Below are 22,864 nucleotides of genomic sequence, written 5' to 3'. Positions count from 1 at the left end.
AACAAGCAACCCACCATGCCTCCTGGTCCCCACAAAACTGAATGCACGTTTTAAAACTACTTAGCATACCAGTCCTTTAAAATCAAATTTCCTTAGTAAAGGACGCTCACTTAGAATTTGATCCTGAATGGTGCTAAGCAACTCCTAGGAGGTGCTGAGCACCTGATAAAATCAGCCCCTCTGAGGAGCAGGCCCTTAAAGGCCGAGCATTTTTCACCTGGTTACAGATGTTCTGTTCACATTATGGTTTCCCTGAACAGCGTGGATGAGGATTTATTTAAACTATGCTTAGGACCCCACCATCTCAACCTGCTCACCCATGCAATGACTATTAATCAGAAGCACAGGTTTCTAACAGTGCTCCAAAATAGCAATTAGAACTTCAGTTGTAGTGTGAATGGGACCATGTAGTTTAAGCTTAGTCACATTAATGAAATCATAATTAGTGTTTTAAATGCTTTATAGAGAATACACCACCAATCAACATTTGATGTTGTGTTTGAGCCAAGAGAAACCATAAAGAGTGCTTTAAAAATGTTTTTCTATTTATGTCCATTTTTATTTTCACTCAGTAGAAAGCATGCTGTAGAGAAATGAAAGTGACTAAGCCAGACATATTATTTATTCTTATATAAAACATGTCCCTTTTCACTAAAATCAAGATGTAACTACATATGGCCTTCCTGATCTTGACTTTTAAAGTACTGTGCTTTTAAATCCTCTTTTGATACAGCCTGGCTGAATCAGAACTACTTGCCTTTTATCCAGAAAGCAATAATTTAAAGGCTAGACTGTCAAAAAATATCACTTCATTTTTAAATAACAGAGTTTGCCAAGGGATGTTAAAAACTATATACCCAAAGATAGAAAGAAAGACTTACAAATAATCCATCAAAGAGACTTTAAATATAATGTAACGCTAAATCCTGCTGTCCTTAACTCACTTTAAAGTCAATGGGACAGCTGCATGCAGGATAAAACTCTTATAATCATAAGAAAGTTGTTCTCAAGAGGCCCAATCCAATACCCTTTGAAATCACTGGGAAGACTCCCAATGAACTGGGTGTTGGATGGGTCCTAAAATGACAAACTGTCTCTCTGTTGTGGATTTAATCTTTTGTTCTATATAAAACAGTCATGTCAAAACCTGAAGAAGAGCTCTGTGTAAGTTCAAAAAAGCTTGTCTCTTGCAACAGAAGTTGGTCCAATAAAAGATATTACCTCGCTCACCTTGTCTCTCTAATGTCCTAGGACTGACATGGCTACACCATTGCATGTCAAAACCCTGATATTTAGAATGCATATTGTACAGCTTCATATTCCCTTTTCAATCCCCCAAAAAACATTCTGTACTACAAAACAAACAAAAAACATTCTGTACTACATTAAAGAAAAATATGGCTAATTTTGTTTGGCTAAAGAAAAAAACTAGACTTAAGTACAGAATACTGATGAAATCAAAGGACCAAAGCTGTGCTGGCCATACCAAATTTGGTTAAGCATCAAGCCAAATTGTTAAAATGTGCTAAAAATCACTGGGAGGGACATGGTAGGTGAGGTAATATCTTTTCCTGGACTAATTTCTCTTGGTGGAAGGTACAACCTTGGGAACCTGAGAAAGAGCTGAGTGTGGCTCAAAAGCTTGTATCTCCCATCAACAGAAATTGGTCCAATAAAAGATGTTACCTCACCCACTTTGTCTCTCTCATATTCTGGAATCAGCATGGCTACAACACAACACTGCAAACAAGTTAAAATTAATTGAAGCTAGGTAACATCTACAATACGTTCACATTAGTTTGAATAGAAACTGAATTTGCTTCAGTAGTATTTGGGAAACCCTCGTGAATTTCTATTTGTTTTCCCACGAACTTTAATACAAATGCTTTTTTTTTTATGAGCAAGAATGTTCATAGGAAGTGAAAATGTGAGAAACTGTAGGAACATATGTTGATACCAGGATTCACATCACCCTCTTGAAATCTCTTTGACTTTCCTCCTCATCTCCAAAAGAGTTTCAGTAATCTAACTATGAAGCAGAAACATTGCGACATGGATTTAGGTGTCCAAACATACAACACAAATAATAAATAATCAAAGACATAGCTGAAGCAAATAGCTCAGAAGCAGCCTTTTGGTTGAAATATATTTGAATAAAGTATTCAAACAATTGTGAACAAACAGCAAATGGATACAAATCAAAGGATATTTATGGAAGACTTACAAACAGAATAATAAAGAGTTACATTTATTAAATAAAATGACCTGCTGTGAATAGTTTACCCAGCTCTAGTTGGCAAGAGTTTAATTACAGGTGAGGTAGCTTGGATAAAACAAACAATTCATGTTTTCCAGCACATTTTTAGTAGCAATACTATTTATTGACTAAAAGTAAAGAAACTAACTCCCTGTAATTCCTGCATTACCCAAATCTTAAATGTTTGGAATCAAATAGAGAAAGACAGAGATCGGGGAGAGGGAAGGTCATTTAAATAGATTAACTAGTGTATTTGATGTTCCTGATTTTATATGCGAAGCTTTCAGGAGGAATTGGAGGAGATGGGAAGAAAAGCTTAGTAGACTCAATTCCTGACCCAATTTTCTATTCCCAAAAAGGATGTTTTAAATATCTACAAGAGGCAGATTTCAGTAAAATTATACTAGGGTAGAATTTAGTTCACTGTGTTTTGTGAGACAATGAGATGGATTAATTAATAGCATTGATCCTTTGACCAACTTTCTTTCAGAAGACATGGTCATATATAATTTTTGTGGGTATCATTTATTGATTTGTTTACTCTTTGGCTTCTAATTCAGCTCTGGCAAAACACAATGTCCAGTTATTCAGTTTTGGTTAACTATTTATTTATTTGGCATACGCTTAGTTACAAGCCTCTTTTGGCTACGCTTATAGAGTTTATAACTTTCACAGAGATCAAATATGATTCTCACAGGTATTGCAAGCTTGCATCAGGTATGACCAGAATTATATTTGAGGCTGCACAGAAGTTAGAAGTTTCACTGACATAACCATGAGCGCTTGTTATCACCCTGAGCTCCACATTTTGGGTCTCATTCAAATTACATGTTCCAACAGTATACACTAGGAAGTTTGTCAGTCACAAGCTTTTTTGGTATAGTCCTCATGGGGCTTATTACTTTCTGGAGATCCACTGTAGTTTTCACTCCCCTTTGACTCCTTCCATTACTCTGTATATTCAAAAGAGGGAAGGTTCTGAAAATGGGTAGGCAAACTTGATGTCTCTATCTTAGGGTAGCATGGGGGTCAGTTTCCCCCTCCTCTAGTAACATCTGCAGATTTTATTGAAAACGATACAACATAGATCATTTTAACCATATTTTAAATCTAGTGTATCCTGAGCAACAGTAGTCAAGTCCCCTGTCCTTAGAAGTCAGAACCAGCTACCTGAGCTTCTTCTGGCCTCTGTCAAGGCTGATTGTTTCCATTCGACATTTGGTGGCGGATTCTAAATCTTGAAGAGCCCTAATCTTGCAGGATTTGTATGGAAGTCAGATATTTTTCACCGCCTCTCATCTCTTTACTTTAGCCCTGACTTTCCCTTTAAAAACAAAAGGTATGGCTGAGTCAAAGAAGTGATTTTAACATGGGGAATGGCATTTCCTTGTGCCCCTCCTTGCTGCGAGGAAAGAGCAGCGGGAAAGTTCTGCTGCTGATTTCTCCACATGGGTGGGTGTGTCTCTGAAGAGTCTCCAGTTGGCCTCCAGGAGGAGAGAGAGGGGTGAAGATTCTGATGGCATCGCTTTGTCTTGTAGAGGGTGGGAGGTTTGCAAAATTACAGCTGAGACCTGTCTTTCCAGTACAAAGGGCTGATTATACCACTGCATGTCATGTGTGTGCACGTGCGACTCTCTGAAGATCCACCGCTGGAGGAGGAAAAACCATAGCATCCATTATGTAAGCGGGTCCCACTAAGATAAGGCAGCTGCTGGGAGCAGGCAAGGCCTTGATGTCCTGGACAGCATGCTATATTCAAACAGGGATGTCATATTTATTGTTAAACATTCATTTCTTTTAGTCCACTGCAGCAACAATAAGAGTCTCCTTTATTCATGGATATGTTGCTTCCAGAGATTAGCCTGTATACTTTACCCTATGGTACAGGAGTTGCCATGTGATTTACTCATTCCAAAAGATTATTATAGCAAATCCTTCCACTTAAAGGCTCAGAGTACAAAATTCGAGCTGCTGTAAATATCCATGCACTTCACTGAAGAAAATAAATGGTAAATTTTGTAATCATTCTTTCTTAGATCTGTCATAATTTCAGGCAGCATAAATTGAACCTTTCTTTTAATGAAGTAACATGGTTATTAGTACACAGTATCACAGAATAATGATAAGTAATAGAAACAAATTGGATTATAGTAATGGAATACATAAATCATTCCTTACATCTGTTCCCAAAGCAACTGTGGGATAAGTTATTGCAGAAAAGGCTGTTCAACCCAGCAGAGTCTGCGCTTGCCTCCTCCTCTGACCAATTCCTTTGTTTTTGTATAGTTAATTAATGAAATTGCAAGGTTACTTGGGAAACCCCTGTCATGCCTGGAGGGGAGATGTTATACTGCCAGGGAAGTTTTAGCATGATTTTATTGAAGAATATGAAATAAGAGAATCTCTCTTTCCCACATGAATATGTTAGCTTCCCAGACAGAAAAATATAATTTTCTTCTCCGCAGAGACTGAAAAGTAATTCATATAAATCTAAGTCTATTCATATTATTTTTTGAAGCAAGGGGCTTGATTCTGGTTTGGCTGCTTTGCACTGCTGAGGCAGAGAAAAAGCTGTCCTAAAAGGGTAGCAAAGGAATCCCTCCTGTCACAGCAGCCTAACTTCAGACTTCTATTTCTGAAAATCTTGGCCTTAAACGTCTCCATATGTGGCAAGTGGAAAGCAGCCGTTAGCCCATTCACTGTATTTTAATTGTAAATACATCAGCACTGCGACCCTAATCTTTCAGCAGAAACATACTTATATTCGTCAAAGGTAAGAAAATGATAATTATGGTTTCAGCTAATGAAGTGTTTCGGCAGCCTTTTTTGCTTGTAAACAAGAACGAGGTTCCTTAAACTAACAAAAGATATTCAAGGGTAGCTACAATATGTGGCCAGCTATTAACTGAGACACCAGGCCAAATTAATCCATTTGCAACTTCTTCTGCCTTTGAGATCACAGGTGAAGAAGTGTGCTAATGATTATTTGTGTACCCTACTCAAGTACCTTAAAAACCTGAGTCTTGAGCCCAACCCTTCAGGACAGTAGGGCTGTGTCTACACTAAGGTATATTTTCGGTAAACATTTCCCATGGTTGCTACCAATGATGATCCTCCACTGATAGAAGCAATAGTGGGAGACCTAAGACATGGCAGCCCTAAGACACTGGTGAAGTTTGCACTGGTGGGAAATTTCTGCCAAAAACCCTAGTGTAGACAAGGCTTGGGAAGCCTGCAGTGGCTTTCAACCTTTCCTATGGTCTGACGAGGAATCTCAAGTCTGACCTCTTTCAGTGAATTTTAGATAAAGGAAATGCAGTGGATCTAATTTACCTCAACTTCAGCAAGGCTTTTGATACAGTTCCATATGGGGAATTATTAGCTAAGTTGGAAGAGATGGGGATCAATATGAAAATTGAAAGGTGGACAAGGAACTGGTTAAAGGGGAAACTACAAAGAGTCATACTGAAAGGTGAACTGTCAGGCTGGAGAGAGGTTACTAGTGGAGTTCCTCAGGGATTGGTTTTGGGACCAATCTTATTTAATCTTTCTATTACTGACCTTGGCACAAAAAGTGGGAATGTGCTAATAAAGTTTGTGGATGACACAAAGCTGGGAGGTACTGCCAATACAGAGAAGGACAGGGAAATCATACAGGAAGATCTGGATGACCTTGTAAACTGGAGTAATAGTAATAGGATGAAATTTAATAGTGAAAAGTGCAAGGTCATGCATTTAGGGATTAATAACAAGAATTTTTGTTATAAGCTGGGAATACATCACTTGGAAGTAACAGAGAAGGAGAAGGACCTCGGAATATTGGTTGATCACAGGATGACTATGAGTCTCCAATGTGATTTGGCCGTGAAAAAAGCTAATGCGGTCTTGGGATGCAACAGGCGAGGTATTTCTAGTAGAGATAAGGAGGTGTTAGTACTGTTATACAAGGCACTGGTGAGACCTCATCTGGAACACTGTGTGCAGTTCTAGTCTCCCATGTTTAAGAAGGATGAATTCACACTGGAACAGGTTCAGAGAAGGGCTACTAGGATGATCCGAGGAATGGAAAACCTGTCTTATGAAAGGAGACTCAAAGAGCTTGGCTTGTTTAGCCTAAGCTAAAGAAGGCTGAGGGGAGATATGATTGCTCTCTATAAATATATCAGAGGGATAAATACCAGGGAGGGAGAGGAATTATTTAAGCTTAGTACCAATGTGGACACAAGAACAAACCTGATCATTGGGAAGTTTAGACTTGAAATTAGATGAAGGTTTCTAACCATCAGAGGAGTGAAGTTCTGGAATAGCCTTCCAAGAGGAGCAGTGGGAGCAAAAGACACATCTGACTTCAAGACTAAACTTGATAAGTTTTTGGAGGGGATGGTATGATGGGATAGCCTAGTTTTGGGAATTAATTGATCTTTGACTATTTGCGGTAAATATGCCCAATGGCCTGTAATGGGATGTTAAATGGGGTGGGATCTGAGTTACTACAGAGAATTCTTTCCTGGGTGTCTGGCTGGTGAGTCTTGCCCACATGCTCAGGGTTTAGCTGATTGCCATAATTGGGGTCAGGAATGAATTTTCCTCCAGGGCAGATTGGCAGAGACCATGGGGTTTTTTTGCCTTCCTATGCAGCGTGGGGCACAGATCACTTGCTGGAGGATTCTCTGCATCTTGAAGTCTTTAAACCATGATTTAAGGACATCAATAGCTCAGACATAGGTTAGGGGTTTGTTACAGGAGTGGGTGGGTGAGATTCTGTGGCCTGCGTTGTGCAGGAGGTCAGACTAGACGATCATAATGGTCCCTTCTGACCTTAAAGTTTATGATTCTATGAATTTGCTATTTTCAGTCTTTACCAATTTTGTTACAAAAGTGTAAGTTTTTCAGCAGTTTATGGGGGGGCAGTTTCTTAAGTGGACGGAATGACATTAATAATGTACTAGGAACAGCACCTGGTCTTTCGATAGCGTGTAACAAAAATATGGTGGAACTTTTGATCTGCTTTTCTTCCTTTGCACTCAACTATATATTACAGAGTAACTGGATCAGTCCATAATCTTGATGGTTGTATATGCTGTGAAGGACATTGGTCTGTTCCTCACTAACTTATGAATTCTATATGTGGCCTGGTTATGGGTTAGTTGCTGTATTTTGAGTTTTTGGAATGTTTGCCATACGCATACAGTGGTTTAATCTAGAAACAGGGCTGTGAGGAAGCTAACAGAATGGCAACGCAGTAGCTCTAGATTAACAACCTCCCAGTAAACGTGTTGGGGGCGGGGGGGTCATTAAGACAAGGCCCAAGCTGTTAGCTGGGAAGATGTCACCTCCAGGCTCCAGCAGTTACAAGGACTTGTTTTCTCAATGCTGGAAACCAAAAGATTAAAAGGACACTAAAGAGTTAAAACATCACACTCTAGAGAGAGAGGAAGCAATTCTCAAATTGCTGTTCATGGACAAGGGACTGACCCAGTGACACACTCTGTGGGAGACTCTGAAGAAAGAAAACCTGCCTGGCCCACCACCAAAGAGTGGTAGGAATTAGGTAAAATATTGTGACACTAAGACCCACCCCTGTACACACTATTGTAATAATCTTTGTACAAAATATGCCTTGTGAGGTCTCATTTGACAACTAATAACTCACTGATTATTAATACTCTTGTCTCATCTATGTATATGATGGATATTAAGAGTTATAAATATATACTGGAATTATAACTAAAGCGTGTATAAACCAAGTATGTCGAGGGAGTGGTTAAACAGTTCCATCCTAAACAAAGGTACATGTGTGTTTATCTCAACTTACATATAAGCAGTAAACAGACATGTCAAGCTAACAAGAGGTAGAGGCAAACCTCACTAACAAGTAGGGGGAAAGACAGCATGGCATTTACATACAGCAGGAGAGAGAAGCTTGGTCTGGGTTTTACTTTTCAGAAGAATCCTTTTCAAAGGTTTACTGGTCTATAAAGACAGACTGGTTGAACCTCAAATGATAAGCAATTGAAACAACTGAGTGTATACAATATTACTATATTAAAGTATATAGACATATCTTTTCTGTAAGCTAATGACACACTGAATTAATATCATTGTGAAATGTATGCATTAACTTAACCCTTTATATAAGGAATTATAGATACTTATATTAGGCTGTACAAGAGGGAATGTCACAGCTATCTACCTGTCTCCTATTTCAATTAAGCATGGTGGAATCAAACAACAGAAGTCCTATATACAGAAATCATACGGGGGATGGGAAGGCCACAGGAGGGGGAAGAACAGCAAAAGGTCATCCTGCCTCTTGAAACAAAGTTCACTGAACTTTGGAAGATATAAGCAAGGGCAGAAGCCATCTTTGGCATCCATCACTAGGAAGACAAGAGACAAGAACTGAATAAAGGTGAGAAACATGCTTAGGCAAAGAGGTTTCACCAAAAAATAAAAGGGAAGCCAGCATCTTGAACTTTTGTGGAAGGTCCTGGCTGAAGGAAAGTCAGCCATGGCTGGGCAGAAGGACAGGTGAGAAGCCATTTTGAAAAAAAGCCTGTAGCCTGCTAGATTAAGTTTTAGACTTTTAGAAGCATATTTTGTTTTATTTTACTTATAGCTCTTTCTATCTTAATTCCTTATATGTGAACTCACTTAATGCTATGTCTGTTTTGTTAAATTTATTTCATTTTTACCATAAATCAACTGAGTGTTGTGTTTAAAGGGGCAGGGTATATTTACCACCATTTCAGTTAATAAGCCATGATGTGTTTTTGTGTCTTTAGAGGAAAACACACACCATATTATATCTCTGAGCTATCAAGGAGAGGGCTGGACATTGTGGAACACACGGTTTGGGAAAAGTCAGGACTGGGAGTGTGTTGGGGGTCACCCTCCAAGTGGTAACCAAGGCTACTGGAAGCCAGAGATGGGAGGTGGGGTTGCAGCCAGGCTGCTGGAGTCTCTGAACTGGCCTGTCTAGCACATAGCTATACAGGATGTGACCTGCATGTTAGCTGGCTAGTTTTTGAGCAACCCAGGTGGGATCTACAGCAGCAAAGCATTGTAAGGAGCTCATGATTACAGGGATAGCAGTGACACAATCCCTCACTGGTTTGGATTGCACCACAGAATATGACATATATACACACACCCCTTTAATTGTGTTAAAACCCTTTTTCTCTTGCCCCTTGTGGAGAGGCAATGGAATCACTGCATGTCCACTACATAGCTGGAGCAGTCTCTGTGGTGTGGGAAGAGATGGATTAGAGGATCTGTGTTCTGACCTTTTCTGCTCAGCCCTATCCTAGCTCCAAGCCTCCCAACAACTGGTAAAGTAAAAAGCTCTTGCAGAGTTGCATTCTGTGATATACAGGGGGTGTTCACCACTCCCATGGCCATCCCAAATCCTGCCACCCCTTTTGATTCCATTGCAAGAGGGGCCTCTGTAGGACAGGGTATTCTTCAGTTTTACCAAGAATTCTTCATATTTATACAGTACATAACCCAGGTTAAGTCTGTTCAAATTATGGCTCACAGTGGTTACAAACTGAGTAAAGCAAAGACACAATGACAGAATTTCTTTCTGGTTGATATTAACAGAGTTAATGCCAGTGGAAAGATCCAGCCATAATAGGTGATATTTTCTAGAAGAATGACTAAGCACATTTTATGAGGCAACACGATGTAAACACCCTAATCTTTTGCATTTTGACTGAGTCATCACCAGCAATTAGAAAAGGTTATTCTTAGGAATACAGTAATTGGCAGAAATAAGTGAGTCAGTGTTCTCATAGATAATGACTGTGTCAAACCTTTTGTCATGCACATGCTATATTGGACATAAGCAGCATTCTCTTCCTGTTAGAGAGCAAAACTGACAGAGAACTTTGCAAAATGGTGGAGTGACTTTTGCTTTTTGGCACCAGCATCAACGTCATGTTCTTGCTGAACTGAATGGGAAATCATTTTCCCATCTGATGAAAATTTGAGATTTCAAAATTTTTCCTGTTCCACACTGGGACAAACCTGAGACTTTTTGAAATTTGTGTATGAAAACAAGACTGCAAGTGAGAACAAGCACATACTGCCTCAGAATAGCCAAGAGTCTGCTGGTCAGGGCACTGAAGTAATCTGTGGAAGACCCAAGTTCAAATCCCTGCTCTACCTGAGTCAGAACATCAGTCTTCAAAGTCATCTACCAGCATATTTCAAGGGCATTAAAACCATTTTGCCCCCCAAATTTTGTTACTTTTCTTTTTAGGAAAAGTTATTCTTCCCCTTCTCACTCCCTGCTGTGATTTCCCTATCAAATATCACAGAGCTCCTTTTCTTTAATTTCATTTTTACAAGTCAATTATGCCTGGTAAATTTCATCAAACAATGACAATTAGAGAAAAGACTACATGTTTTGCAAGTGGTAATACATACTGTATCACAGGAAACCTTACAAACCAAAGCCTCACAGCTTTGTATGGCAGTTAAAGCGCCCGTGGAACTTGTGGTAAGGTTACAGATTTACCCTGGCAAACTGGATAAAATTCCCCTCCCAGAACTGTTATGCGGCATCAGGGATGGCCTGAAGGATAAAATCCCAGACAAATGAACTGTGGTGGCAGCGGTAAAGATGAGTGTAGCATCAGGGGGCAGGTAGAAATGAAATGGCTGAAGGGGCCAGAAGGCTTAGTTAAAAGATTACAGACCTCTCCACCCAGTCTCAGCTACAATGAGCTCATCCACCCAAAGGAAAAACTCACTGAAGTTCATCCAGCTCCTATCTGTGACACAAGCATGTCAGGGTTAGATGGTGGGCAGAAATGGCTTGGGTAATATTTTGTGCAGTCCACAAAATTCAACCAAGCATATTGCATGAAGAGATCACCCCTCCCCCGCTCCTCAGGAAATGGCCTTTTTTCATAATAGAAAGCTCTCTCAATTTGAGGTTAAAATGTTCCACTTTTTTGGAAGAATGTCCATGATACATTTTTAACTGAAATTTTTATTTAAAAAAGTGGGCCTTTGTAAACAATTCATTTTAACTAACAGCTGGATTTTCAGTAAGGAAGATTTTCAAACTATCTCAATACAAATTATGGTAAATGTTTTGTTAAAAAAGTATCATGGAAACTTTAGTAAAAACAGGCAATATGTCCATTTTGAATCCTGCAAAATGGAAAACCATGAAACTGAAAATGTTAATGAAATTTTTCCTGTTTTTTGATCAGCTATAATAATCAGCTAAACTGCTCAAGATAGTTAAGACCAAAGCAGACTGTGAAGAACTTCAAAAAGATCTCACAAAACTAAGTGATTGGGCAACAAAATGGCAAATGAAATTTAATGTGGATAAATGTAAAGTAATGCACATTGGAAAAAATAACTATTAAACCATTAAAGATTAAAGAGGCTAAAACTTTTCAGCTTGGAAAAGAGGAGACTAAGGGGGGAGATGATAGAGGTATATAAAATCATGAGTGGTGTAGAGAAAGTGAATAAAGAAAAGTTATTTGCTTGTTCCCATAATATAAGAACTCGGGGCCACCAAATGAAATTAATGAGTAGCAGGTTTAAAACAAATAAAAGGAAGTTCTTCATACAGCACACAGTCAACTTGTGGAACTCCTTTCCTGAAGAGGTTGTGAAGGCTAGGACTATAACAGAATTTAAAAGAGAACTGGATAAATTCATGGAGGTTAAGTCCATTAATGGCTGTTAGCCAGGATGGGTAAGGAATGGTGTCCTTAGCCTCTGTTTGTCAGAGGGTGGAGATGGATGGCAGGATGGACATCACTAGATTATTACCTGTTAGGTTCACTCCCTCTGGGGCACCTGGCATTGGCCACTGTCTGTAGACAGGATACTGGACTGGATGGACTCTTGGTCTGATCCAGTATGGCCTTTCTTATGTTCTTAATGCAGAAGAGTGGGATGGGGACTGGGTGGAGCCTGGCACATCAGGCAGCATATGCTGTGTTGGGTATGCACTTGTGATAGTTTACTCTCTCCCTTGGAGCAGTGGGGAAAACAAGAGGGAGACTTATTGCCCAGCGTTTTCCAGGCTCAGTGGAACAATTCTCTGCCCCTTACTCTGTGTTATGTTCACAATGTCCACGGAGAAAAGTTAGATAAGAACAAATATTCTTTGTGGAAGGTTGCAATGCAACAACTTTATTTCTTTGAATTCAGACTGGTAACATACAAGAGCCAAAAATCAGAGAGAAAGAAAACAGTCTGCTCTAAGGCAGTGAAACAACTCACCCTGGGTCAGATTGCAATCTAATAGTCTAGTCAATTGATTGTTGGATCCTTTAGGATGAAATATGCTACAAAAAGGTAAAATATTATTCTGTGGAAGTGAATTTTGGAGACGCTAACATTGGTAAGAGAAAATAGTGCCTGCAACAAGAAGTTTCATATAGAATTTTCAAATGCATATTGTTGGAAAGGAGGAAGAAACTGACTGATGGATAATGTTATACTGCCAGCCACAAACAACGCTTGCAGAGATGCTAGACAGTCACTGTTTACATGGATCCATATAAACTATGAAAGAATGTTGAAAATCCAAAAGAGAACTGGCAGTTCAATATGTATATAATAAGAGTGTTGCACAGGATCCAGCAAACAATTGTTTATTTACTTAAAGATTGCTCATCACAGAATCATTTTGTAAGATAAGACCTGCAAACCTTACTCATGTGCGTAGCCTTCTGGAAATCAATAGGGCTAGTCAATGTAAGAACTACTCACATGAGTAACGGATGCAGGAGCACGGCTGAGGTACTAAATCAGTGAAGATATGGCTTGCTGCAGAAAGTACCATGAAAGAGCTGGAGTGAGGAATAACGGAGGCAAAGGAAGGTTGTGGTGCTTCAGGTGCTTAAGAGTATGGCTACAAGAAAAGGCTTTATAAGAGTTCTTAGAATTATATCCAGGATATGAAAAAGGTAAATGCTCAGACACATTTGAAACTAAAATAAATTCAGAACTCCAGAGGTGAGTATTGTTATAATTCATGTTTCCTACTTACAGTACAATGTATGCATATTTCCTATAGACAAGGCCTGGGGGAAGACTGAATTCAAATGAGGTATGCCATAGCTCAGCTGTCTGAGTCAGCCTGATTATACTTTCATATATTCAAGAAGATTTACAAATGGATTGTGTGCTTTTTATTTGGAAAATGTCCTTGTCTACATGACAATCAGCAAATTCAAAACTATAGTCCTTTCAAGGACACTTGTCCTGTGCACAGGAAGGTGGGAAAATATTGATAACGAGTTAAAAATCTTTCTGGCTCCCAACAGATGGAAACAAAGGGCAAGATGGAGGCTTTCTAGTTCCACAGCTAAATATTAAGTATTTCTTTTATTGGCTTTGAAAAATCAATTCAGTCATGAATACACAAGTATGACCACAAATTCCCTACTCTATATATCCTGCGACTGGCTCCTTATTCTCTCCAAAAATACAATTCAGTGTCTATTTGTGGCTTTCACCTTTTGGCAACATTCTGGGTCTCCCTCCCTTCAGCTGCCTCGGGGCAACAGTAGGATTTCTCTGTAGCCTTTTTTTTTATTTAAAGTGAATTTTGTAATGTGGTATTACACCACCGTGGGTTCAGCTCTGGTGGCTACAATTTCAAGCTTAACAGAGTGAAAGTCACCTCTCTTACATGCTTCAGATTTATAGTCTCTCAGAACACATAAAGACCAAAGGTAGTGACCACACATACATTTAAAAGTACAAGATCTAGTCTGTTTTAGAAGTTTTATTAAAGTTACAAATATCTAAGCATATTGAAATTCTATAAAGACCTATGCACAAGTTACAAATGTGGTTATACTCACATCCTTAACAGCAGCATCAGGGACCGATGGGTCTCATGGATTGATCATCAGTAGAGGGATGGTTCCTGCTGGAGTTTCCCACAGGGAGCTCAATTTTTCTAATTTAGGCACCCTCTTTTTATAATGCAATTATGACTATACCTCACTAGTATTTACATACATCGTGCACCCTGTGGCTAGGGCATGTGTTATACCCAGTAGTCACATTTTTATCTTATAAGCAAAAAATTACTTACTCTTAATTTTTTGCAGTATCTCCCATTGGTACATCTTTTCCCATAATCTGGTTAGTCTTTGGTCACTTGCTAATATCAGCATTTCTTAACTCCAAGGCCCAAAATTGCTAAGCTAAAATCTTGCAGGCATTGTGTTTCAGCCCTACTTACTTAGATATCTAATACACGATTATTCCTTCTACATACTGATCAATCTTATACTTCTATAATTCTGCAACATACATGATTATATATGGCATAACATTTAATTATAACACAAGAAATGAACTAAAATAATTGGCTACATCTCCATCCATATGCCCTACCCCGCAGAGTCTTAAATCACTACACTCTGTCCTGTGTCAGCCTTCTCACTGATCCACCTAATCTATATAATCTTTTTCAACCCCTGCCAGAAATGTTGATTTCTCTCTTCCTATTTTTAAAAAACAAGTTTTACTCTTATGTGCACCTCTGTCTTACCTTATTTGTTGATCTAGTCACTGTGGTGGTATATGGGGTAATCCACATCTTTGTCCAGGAAGGTGCTCCGATAGTTTGGCTGGGTCTACTTGGGTCGAGCTATCATCCACTGCCTCATTATCTCTGCTCTGTCTGCAGGAGTATGGAAGCAAGGGTTAATAAGTGACTAGAGAGCCAAAACAGCTGGTTTTTTTACACTACACATGATATGGCTGATATGTAGAAAAGGAGAAAGAGAAAAGTAGTCATGGGAGTGTAGGGTAAAAGATTGGACACTGCCTGTTGCCCTGGTGCATAGGGAGAAAGGATTTATTCCACTGGAAAGGAGAGCATTTATACCCAAGAAAGGAGAGGAATATTTTGGTTTATTGGCTACTCCTACTGGACAAGTAGAGTCCATCATGTAACATTCACTGGTAGGACATTCCATGTGTTGAGAAGGGCTAAAGTTTGGCTAATATTCTAGCCAAAAGCAGGTAATGATTGCTTTTGTATGCTAAGAAGTGCACTGATATATATGTTAGTACTGATATGTTCACAGAATCCTGTGGATTTTTAGTAATATCTTCAAGAACAAAGAACCCCCAAAACATTAGAAGCCCAATTTTCTTCCAGAAGGTCTGCCATTGCTGGCAGTCTCCCCTGAGTTCACTTTACAAGCTGAGCAGGTTTTTTGGACAGAGTCCACACAAACATAAGGCTGATGATGCTTTTAGGTTGTTAACCAATCTCTTTCTTTAGAAGCAGTGACATCGATACTTAAAAAAAAGGTTGATATTTCCAACTACTGCTTTATCTGTAACCTTTCAGCAACAGAAGGTAATTGACAAAATGGCTGAACAGCTGTCAACAAGGAGATCTTCTCATTCATGGTTTGAACCTTGCCCATCTAATCTGAAACACTCCTTGTCTGGGTCTTCAGTGGTTGTTGCATCTGGAGCAAATGCAGGACGTGTTTCACTGTTTCTTTTGGTGGAGATTTTAGTGATGTCATTACAGCTCAAGTTCAGAAGAGTTTGAAATGTTTCAAACCGACATGGTGCTTCATTTGTTTTCACATTCATGGGTCTAGACCACTCACTCCTGGGAAAAAAACAAACATGGATGATCAGGGTCTTAGTGCTGCTTCGAATTTGATCATGTTCTAAATATGTCCATAATTATTTATAGTGACCCTTATTTTTAAGAGATAAATCTGTGATCCAAAGTGATATGTAAGGTGGTATAAAATAGATGGCCCCCTTATACTAACTACATCCATGTCAAGCTGAAACTTGTGTTGTCTCACTGCTTTGTTTAGCCAATTAAACAAGTCCTTTTTGCACCCTGTGTGGGTTTTTCTGAATTGAGTACTAGTCTGCCTTCTTTTCCCTATATAAGGGAACAAAACTGACAAGACAAAGGATTTCTAAGATATCACAATGATGCCGAGAGAATTTTAAAGTCCTATATAGAGTGCTTTTTCTTCCTTTATTGCTCTTCAGAACGCCAAAAGAAAATACACTTCAAAAATACTGTACACACCAAACATTGCATACACTAGAGACAGTCCTACAGTCTATAGTTCCTTAACCCATACCCTATGTGTGACATTGCACTCCATATGTTTTACAGAAATATGCTTATGAGTGTAAGTATAAAGTAACTGAAATATGCTTTATGCAAAAGGTCTCTTGTAAGATATTGTTACAAAGCTTATAATCTACTGAGTGTGTTCATCCTATTTGTATGAATGTATCATTCTCGTATCTGAAGCTAGAAATATGAAGTATTACTCTGAAGTCCTATTGTAACTATGCAAAGTGTGGGCCATGAATGGTGGCTTGGAATCTTGATGGCTCCCATTAACTGGGACAATTGGTTGCGAATGGCTCTGTTTACTCCCAAACCTTCCTGGGTATGTGCAGTTTCAGCCCTGAAAGAATGGAGAATAAGGTCTTACAGTGACATGTGATCATGTCACCTGGTACTGGAATCCATCTTAAACTTGTGCTTTTCCATTTAGAAGGAGGGGTGGGGACCCAGAGAGACAAAAGATTCCCGCCTTCTACCAAAGCTATAAAAGGGGGTTGAACAGAACAAGGGGGCTGCCAGTCATGAGAAATCCCCTAGTTACCACCTGAACTGGGACTAACAAGAACTGTATCGGGGAAAGGATTGGGCCCAGACTAAGGAATCTAGTCTGTGAAAGAAGCTTATTGGAACGTCTCTGAGGGTGAGATTTACCTGTATTCAGTTTCTTAAATGTATTAGGCTTACACTTGCGTGTTTTGTTTTATTTTGTTTGGTAACTTACTTTGTTCTGTCTGTTATTACTTGAAACCACTTAAATCCTACTTTTTATACTTAATAAGATCACTTGTGTTTATTAACCCAGAGTTCTTGATTAATACCAGGGGGAGCAAACAGTTGTGCATCTCTCTCTATCAGTGTTATAGAGGGCAGACAATTTATGAGTTTACCCTGTATAAGCTTTATGCAGAGTAAGACAGATTTATTTGGGGTTTGGATCCCATTGGGAGCTGGGTGTCTGGGTTCTGGAGACAGGAATACCTGCTGAGTGGTTTTCAGTTAAAGCCTGCAGCTTTGGGGGTGTGGACCAGACCTGGGTCTGTGTTGCAGCAGACTAGTGTGTCTGGCTAAACAAGGCAGGGTTCTGAAGTCCCAAGCTAGTAGTGGAAAATGGGCTCAGAGGTAGTTTCAGCACATCAGGTGGCAGTCCCAAGGGGGTCTCTGTGACCGAACCCGTCACACGATGTTTTCCCTATAAAGAACTGCACTGTGGGAATCATCTCTCTACTTTTACTTCACCCACATGGGTACAGCAGAGCCCTAATAGGGAACAGAAAAAAAATCCAACTGAATTTGTAAAGAAGGACACTTCTCCAAGTGGTCAATGAGGAAATCTACAGGGGCTGCCACTGCGGGCAAAGCATTAGCTTGCTTGGTCAGTGCAACCTATGCCATCCCATCCACCACTGACTTGATGAACTCAGATAAATTCTGTGCGATTACAGTGGGGGCCTCTTCAGATTAAAACGGTTCTGACCTGGACTTCACCACTTGAAATCAAACAATCCCACTAGGGTTATCTAGAATGCATTAGCTGGGGGGAAAATCTCTGTCACCCATTGTCTCCTGCTTTCTAGTGACCACTTTCTCATCACTTGGACTACTGTTCCAGTTAGTCCAAAGAGTAAATTAAAAAATTTAGCCACAGACTTTGAGGCGCTATTAAACTTTTTCATTATTTCTGCCTGTTTGTTGTTTTATTTACTCTAAGGCCTTGTCTAAACTAGAAAGGGTTTTCTGGGATAGGTATACCAACAAACCCTTCTAGTGGAGGCCAGTTTATACCAGCAAGAGTTCTGTTCCTGGCATAGCTCAGACCAGTTCAAAATAAGTTATATCAGCAAAAGGACTTTTTTGATGGTGTAAGTGCATATACAATGGGGCTTGTGCTGGCATAGCTATGTTGGTCAGGAATGCGTTCCCCCCCACACCCCTCCTAACCAACCGAACACTGCTATCAAAACTTTTAAGTTTACACCAGGCAGAAGTGAAGAGCTCTGAAGTGTTTGTGTGAAGGATGCTAAAAGAGTGCAAAAACAAACTTTGCAATGAATAATGGGCAGCACTGGGAAAAATCAGGGGTTAAGTATACAAATCTCCATAATGTTAAGTGTTCACGCTGTCTGATTTTAATCTCAGCTGATCTGTATTAAGACGGTCCAATTGAAGTAAGGTGAACAGCCTGCTGTCACAGGGCACACCACTAGACAGGCACCGCCAGCTACTCTGGGAATTAGCTCAAGACTGACACCCCGGCATCCAGTTTGTACACCATCACTCTATCCACTCGCAGCTCCTCTTAAAGCCTCAGGAACCATAGTGTCCTCTTTGTGGTTCAGCCCTCAAGACATGTCTCTGTCCAGGAGAGTTTAACACCTCAATAGTCCTAGGCAGTTTTCTTGCTCACTGCCTCAGTACCATTCACCCAGTGGTTGATAGCGTAAACCAGGCCCCTCACTCTCTTCTCTGGGTTCCAGTCCAGGAACTCTCAGCTCAGAGGTCTAGGCCTGCTCTCTCTCTGGACTCAGTGCTCTATCCTTGGGCTTCTTCCTATCATCAGTTCCCCTTTTCTTCCTGGGGCTACCAGTTCCCAAAGTCTCCTCCCCTCATCCCAGAGAGTATCTGTATTTTTCATTTATTACTCCCTTTCTCCTAGAAGTGTCTGCTTTTTCCCAGCAACCCTGTAGCCATTCAGCTCCTGGGCTTTATAGGCCCCACCTATTCCTGTGCAGCTGAGCCTCCTTAATCAACTGTCTAATGGGTTAATTGGCTCATCTGGCCTGCATTAAACCCTGCAGGGTGAATGTGGGGTAGTCACCCCATCACACCTGCCAAAATGCAAAGGTTATGTGTGCCAAACATTTAAGCAGGGGACCTATGGCTGGGACACATTCTAGATGAATGATGCATACTAATTGTCAACCTGGAGAGAACCTTGATTGAACCGTCAGCCAAGATTTGCAAAGCTAACAGCACTGGTGCTAACTGCCAAATTTCTCACAACAAACCCAAACTGTGTCCTCATTATTTTATATTCAACATTTTGAAACTTATTTTTTAAACAGAAGAATATATAGTCAAAACACCTCAAGTTGTTATCTAGTGAATTTCTAAGCTAAGTAGTATTGGACTAGGTCTGTACTTAGGCAGGAATTCTCCAGGTCAGTTGTTTTCAACCTGTGGTCCATGGACCCTTGGGGGTCTGCAGACTATATCTAAGATTTCCAAAGGGGTTTTCACCTCCATTCAAAAAAATTTTGGGGTCCACAAATGACTAAAGGTTGAAAACTACTGCTCTAGGGAAAACATAGATATTAGAATGTGTGGTGTTTGTAACAAACAGCCTCTGAATCAGCAACCAAGATCCATTATAAAGCTCTGTTTTACCTTCACTATATTTTTGGCTTGCCAGATTGGCATGGACTAAAAATTACCATATTTACTCTGACGACAAAGAAGAACATTTCCACAAAGTACAAAGAAAAGTCAAACTGTATGAATCATTTAACAATTACCCTGATATGAAATTGAGTTTTTTCTAACATTTCTTTATCTTCCCCCAGCTCCTAAATAGCTTGTTACTTCCTCGTCAAGCTTAAATCTCCTTACAAAATTATATGTTGGCAGGGGTGCTGGAACAATGTTTATAACAGGGGTGCTGAGAGCCACTGAACTAAACTGTAAATCCTGTATATAATGGAAACCACTTCAAGCCTGGGGGTGCAGCAGCATCCCCCACATCCCTAGTTCCAGCACCTATGTATGTTAGCTACATTTGAAGAAAATATATTAGAGTTATGCAAAGCTATTAGTGAGTTCTCTTGCAGATAGTTTGGGGGTCAGTCCTGCCCACACTGATGTCAATGAGAGGTATGTGTGTATGCAGGTGTATATATATGCACATACATACACACACACATATTCACAATCCCACTGATTTATTTGGAGCAGTATCCATTACTCTGGACCATATCCTCATTTGCAGTTAAGGGGCATTCAGAGCAGGTGAGAAGGGGTATGTTCTCCTTTCTGAACATCAGGGAAGATCTGGACCCTGATGTATGTGGGACATGTTGCTGTCTATTGGGTGGCTGAAGCTTAGAAAGAATATATAGATTACAACTCCAGTGAGCTCTTTGGCTCAGTTGGTGGAGCTCTGTATTTTTAAAGTTAGAGAACCAGGGTTCTAGTCCCAAAGGTGATAGTTTGACCATTGTTTAGGTTATAATAGAATCATTATAAGGCTCCAACCCCTCAAACAACAACAAAACTTCTGTCTTCAGAATCTCATTGACAATGAGAATGTGTTCTGAAAACTTTAATTAAACCAAATAATTACTGTGGAACAGAGGGCCTAGGTGACTTGCCAAAGATTACACAAGAAGCTTGTGACATAGCTGGGAACAGAACTCTGATGAAATAGACCCAGAGTATACCTCATTCAAATTAGTTCAAATCTCCGTACTTAGTTTGGGTAGGCCAACTATAAAATGGGCTAATCGTGCACCCCCATCATTGTCGAGTGTTTTGAGATCTAGAGATGAAAAACCAGTATATTAATACAAAGTATTGGCCCAGACCACTCCCTTTAGATCTGTGAACAATGTAGCTATCTATGACCTTATTTATAAAACCCAAGCACTTAAAAGCAACTAACTGAACAGCTAAGGACCCCATCAACCTCATACTGCCATCATAACAGGCATATTATTATTTCCAAGTACAAAGAAATATGTATTTCATCATAACAAAATCTCTTTAGCATTGACTCAAAATAAAAATGGGCGCAGGGTATTGTGGGATACCTGCACACTTCTGGGGGAATTGTGGAGATTTGGGATCAAATGCCCACAATTCCTTCTGTCCTATTCCATAATCAACCACTCTCGTACGCCATTTACGAGCTCACAGCTGCAAACATGGCTATGACAGAGAGAGACTCTGTTCTCTTCCCTGTCATAAGGACACCATACGAACCTCTTGTACTTGCAGGCTGTGCACTCAGACAGACAACAGAGGGTGATGTGACAGTGACTATAGAGCTATTATATAACAGCTATTCATGGAGCAACTACATGCAGTGGAGCAGCAATTTTGAGCCAATCCAATAAGCCTCAACTGGTGGGACTGAATATGATGCGAACCTGAGACAATCAGCAGTGGCTCCAGATCTTTCAGATGCAGAAGCCCACATCCCTGGAGTTGTGTACTGAGGTCACCACTGTCCTGCAGCACAGAAACTCCGGGATGAGCACTGCCCCTTATGGTGGAGAAATGAGTGGTGCTTGCCATGTGGAAGCTTGCAACCCCAGATTGCTATCGGTTAGTGGGAAATCAATTTGGTTTTGGAAAATCAACAGTGGGGGCAGTTGTAAGGCGAGAAAGCATGTCCTGTTGCACAAACAGGTCAGACTAAGCGATGTACAGGAAATAACAGATGGATTCACAGAGCTGGGCTTCTCTAACTGTGCTGGGTGATGGACGGCACACATGTCCTCTTTCTGTGCCCCTCCCCATACCACCACCTAACCACCGAATAGTTATGCAGGGCAGGCCTTGGTAGATCGCCATGAATGCTTTACTGCTGTGGTAGGCACTCTGCGGCACACCTCTTCTCGCAGCTCCCATTGGCCGGGAACGGCGAACCATGGCCACTGGGAGCTGCGGGGGGACCGTGCCTGCAGACGGTCAACATCAGCAAAATGTCTCGTAGCCCGCAATCAGATTGCCCTGATGGGCCACATGTGGCCTGCGGGCCGCAGGTTGCCCACCACTGCTTTACTACCGTCACCTTTGGATGGTCTGCAAGAGTCCACAGTGCCAGGATCTTCAGAAATTCAGGACTTGTTGATAATCTGACAGGAAGGTCTTTCTTCCCTTGGGCTGCCCAAGGTTTCTGTGCTAATCCTGATTCTGCCTACCCTTTGTTTCCCTGGCTCATGAAGCCATGTAATGGTAAGCTGGACAAAGGCAAGGAAAGGTCTAACTAAGCACCAGTACACTTGCAAAAGGAATGGAGTGTGCCTTTTGAAAACTGAAGGGCAGGTGGAAATGCCTGATGGCAAGGCTATACCTCAACAAGGAAACTGTTCTTACAGTTATTGCTGTGTGTTGCATAATATTTGTGAGAGCAAGGTGAGAGAGTTGCCTGGCTGAATGAGATGCTTGCCAGCCAGGGCAGGTAGGCTGCCGATTTTGAACAGCCTGAAATTAGCACGGTTACCACCACTGACATTGCTAGTGCTTTTCAGGTGAGAGAAGCTTTAAACAGCAAATGTTAGCCTGACACTGTTTGTTTTTGAATACTATTACATAACCGCAGATGTATTGTAGGCAATGCCTGAATACATTAATTTTTATAGATGTACAAAAACCTTTGTGGATGAATTAAGTCTTTTCTAGCCCTTGAGGTAGCATCATAATTCCACTGATCACAGCAAACATGCATAAACTTATGCACAGCTTGTACTTTATTTACAACACAACAG

The 22,864-nt window shown here is 40.3% G+C and overlaps 1 long non-coding RNA gene across 1 annotated transcript; it reads right to left on the bottom strand.

Annotated features, from left to right (window-relative positions):
- Nucleotides 1-2,822: 2,822 nt before the first annotated feature.
- LOC144259251 (uncharacterized) lies at nucleotides 2,823-15,300 on the bottom strand. The gene is made up of 3 exons (XR_013344832.1): nucleotides 14,805-15,300; nucleotides 14,107-14,174; nucleotides 2,823-4,006 (listed from the first exon to the last, which is right to left on the bottom strand). It is a non-coding gene; the product is annotated as an uncharacterized LOC144259251 (long non-coding RNA).
- Between the last annotated feature and the right edge of the window lie 7,564 nt (nucleotides 15,301-22,864).

This window comes from Eretmochelys imbricata, chromosome 1, assembly GCF_965152235.1.
Source record: "Eretmochelys imbricata isolate rEreImb1 chromosome 1, rEreImb1.hap1, whole genome shotgun sequence".
Lineage (NCBI taxonomy): Eukaryota > Metazoa > Chordata > Testudines > Cheloniidae > Eretmochelys > Eretmochelys imbricata.
Note: the sequence above shows the minus strand (reverse complement) of the source record. Positions and strands in the feature narration are given on the sequence as shown.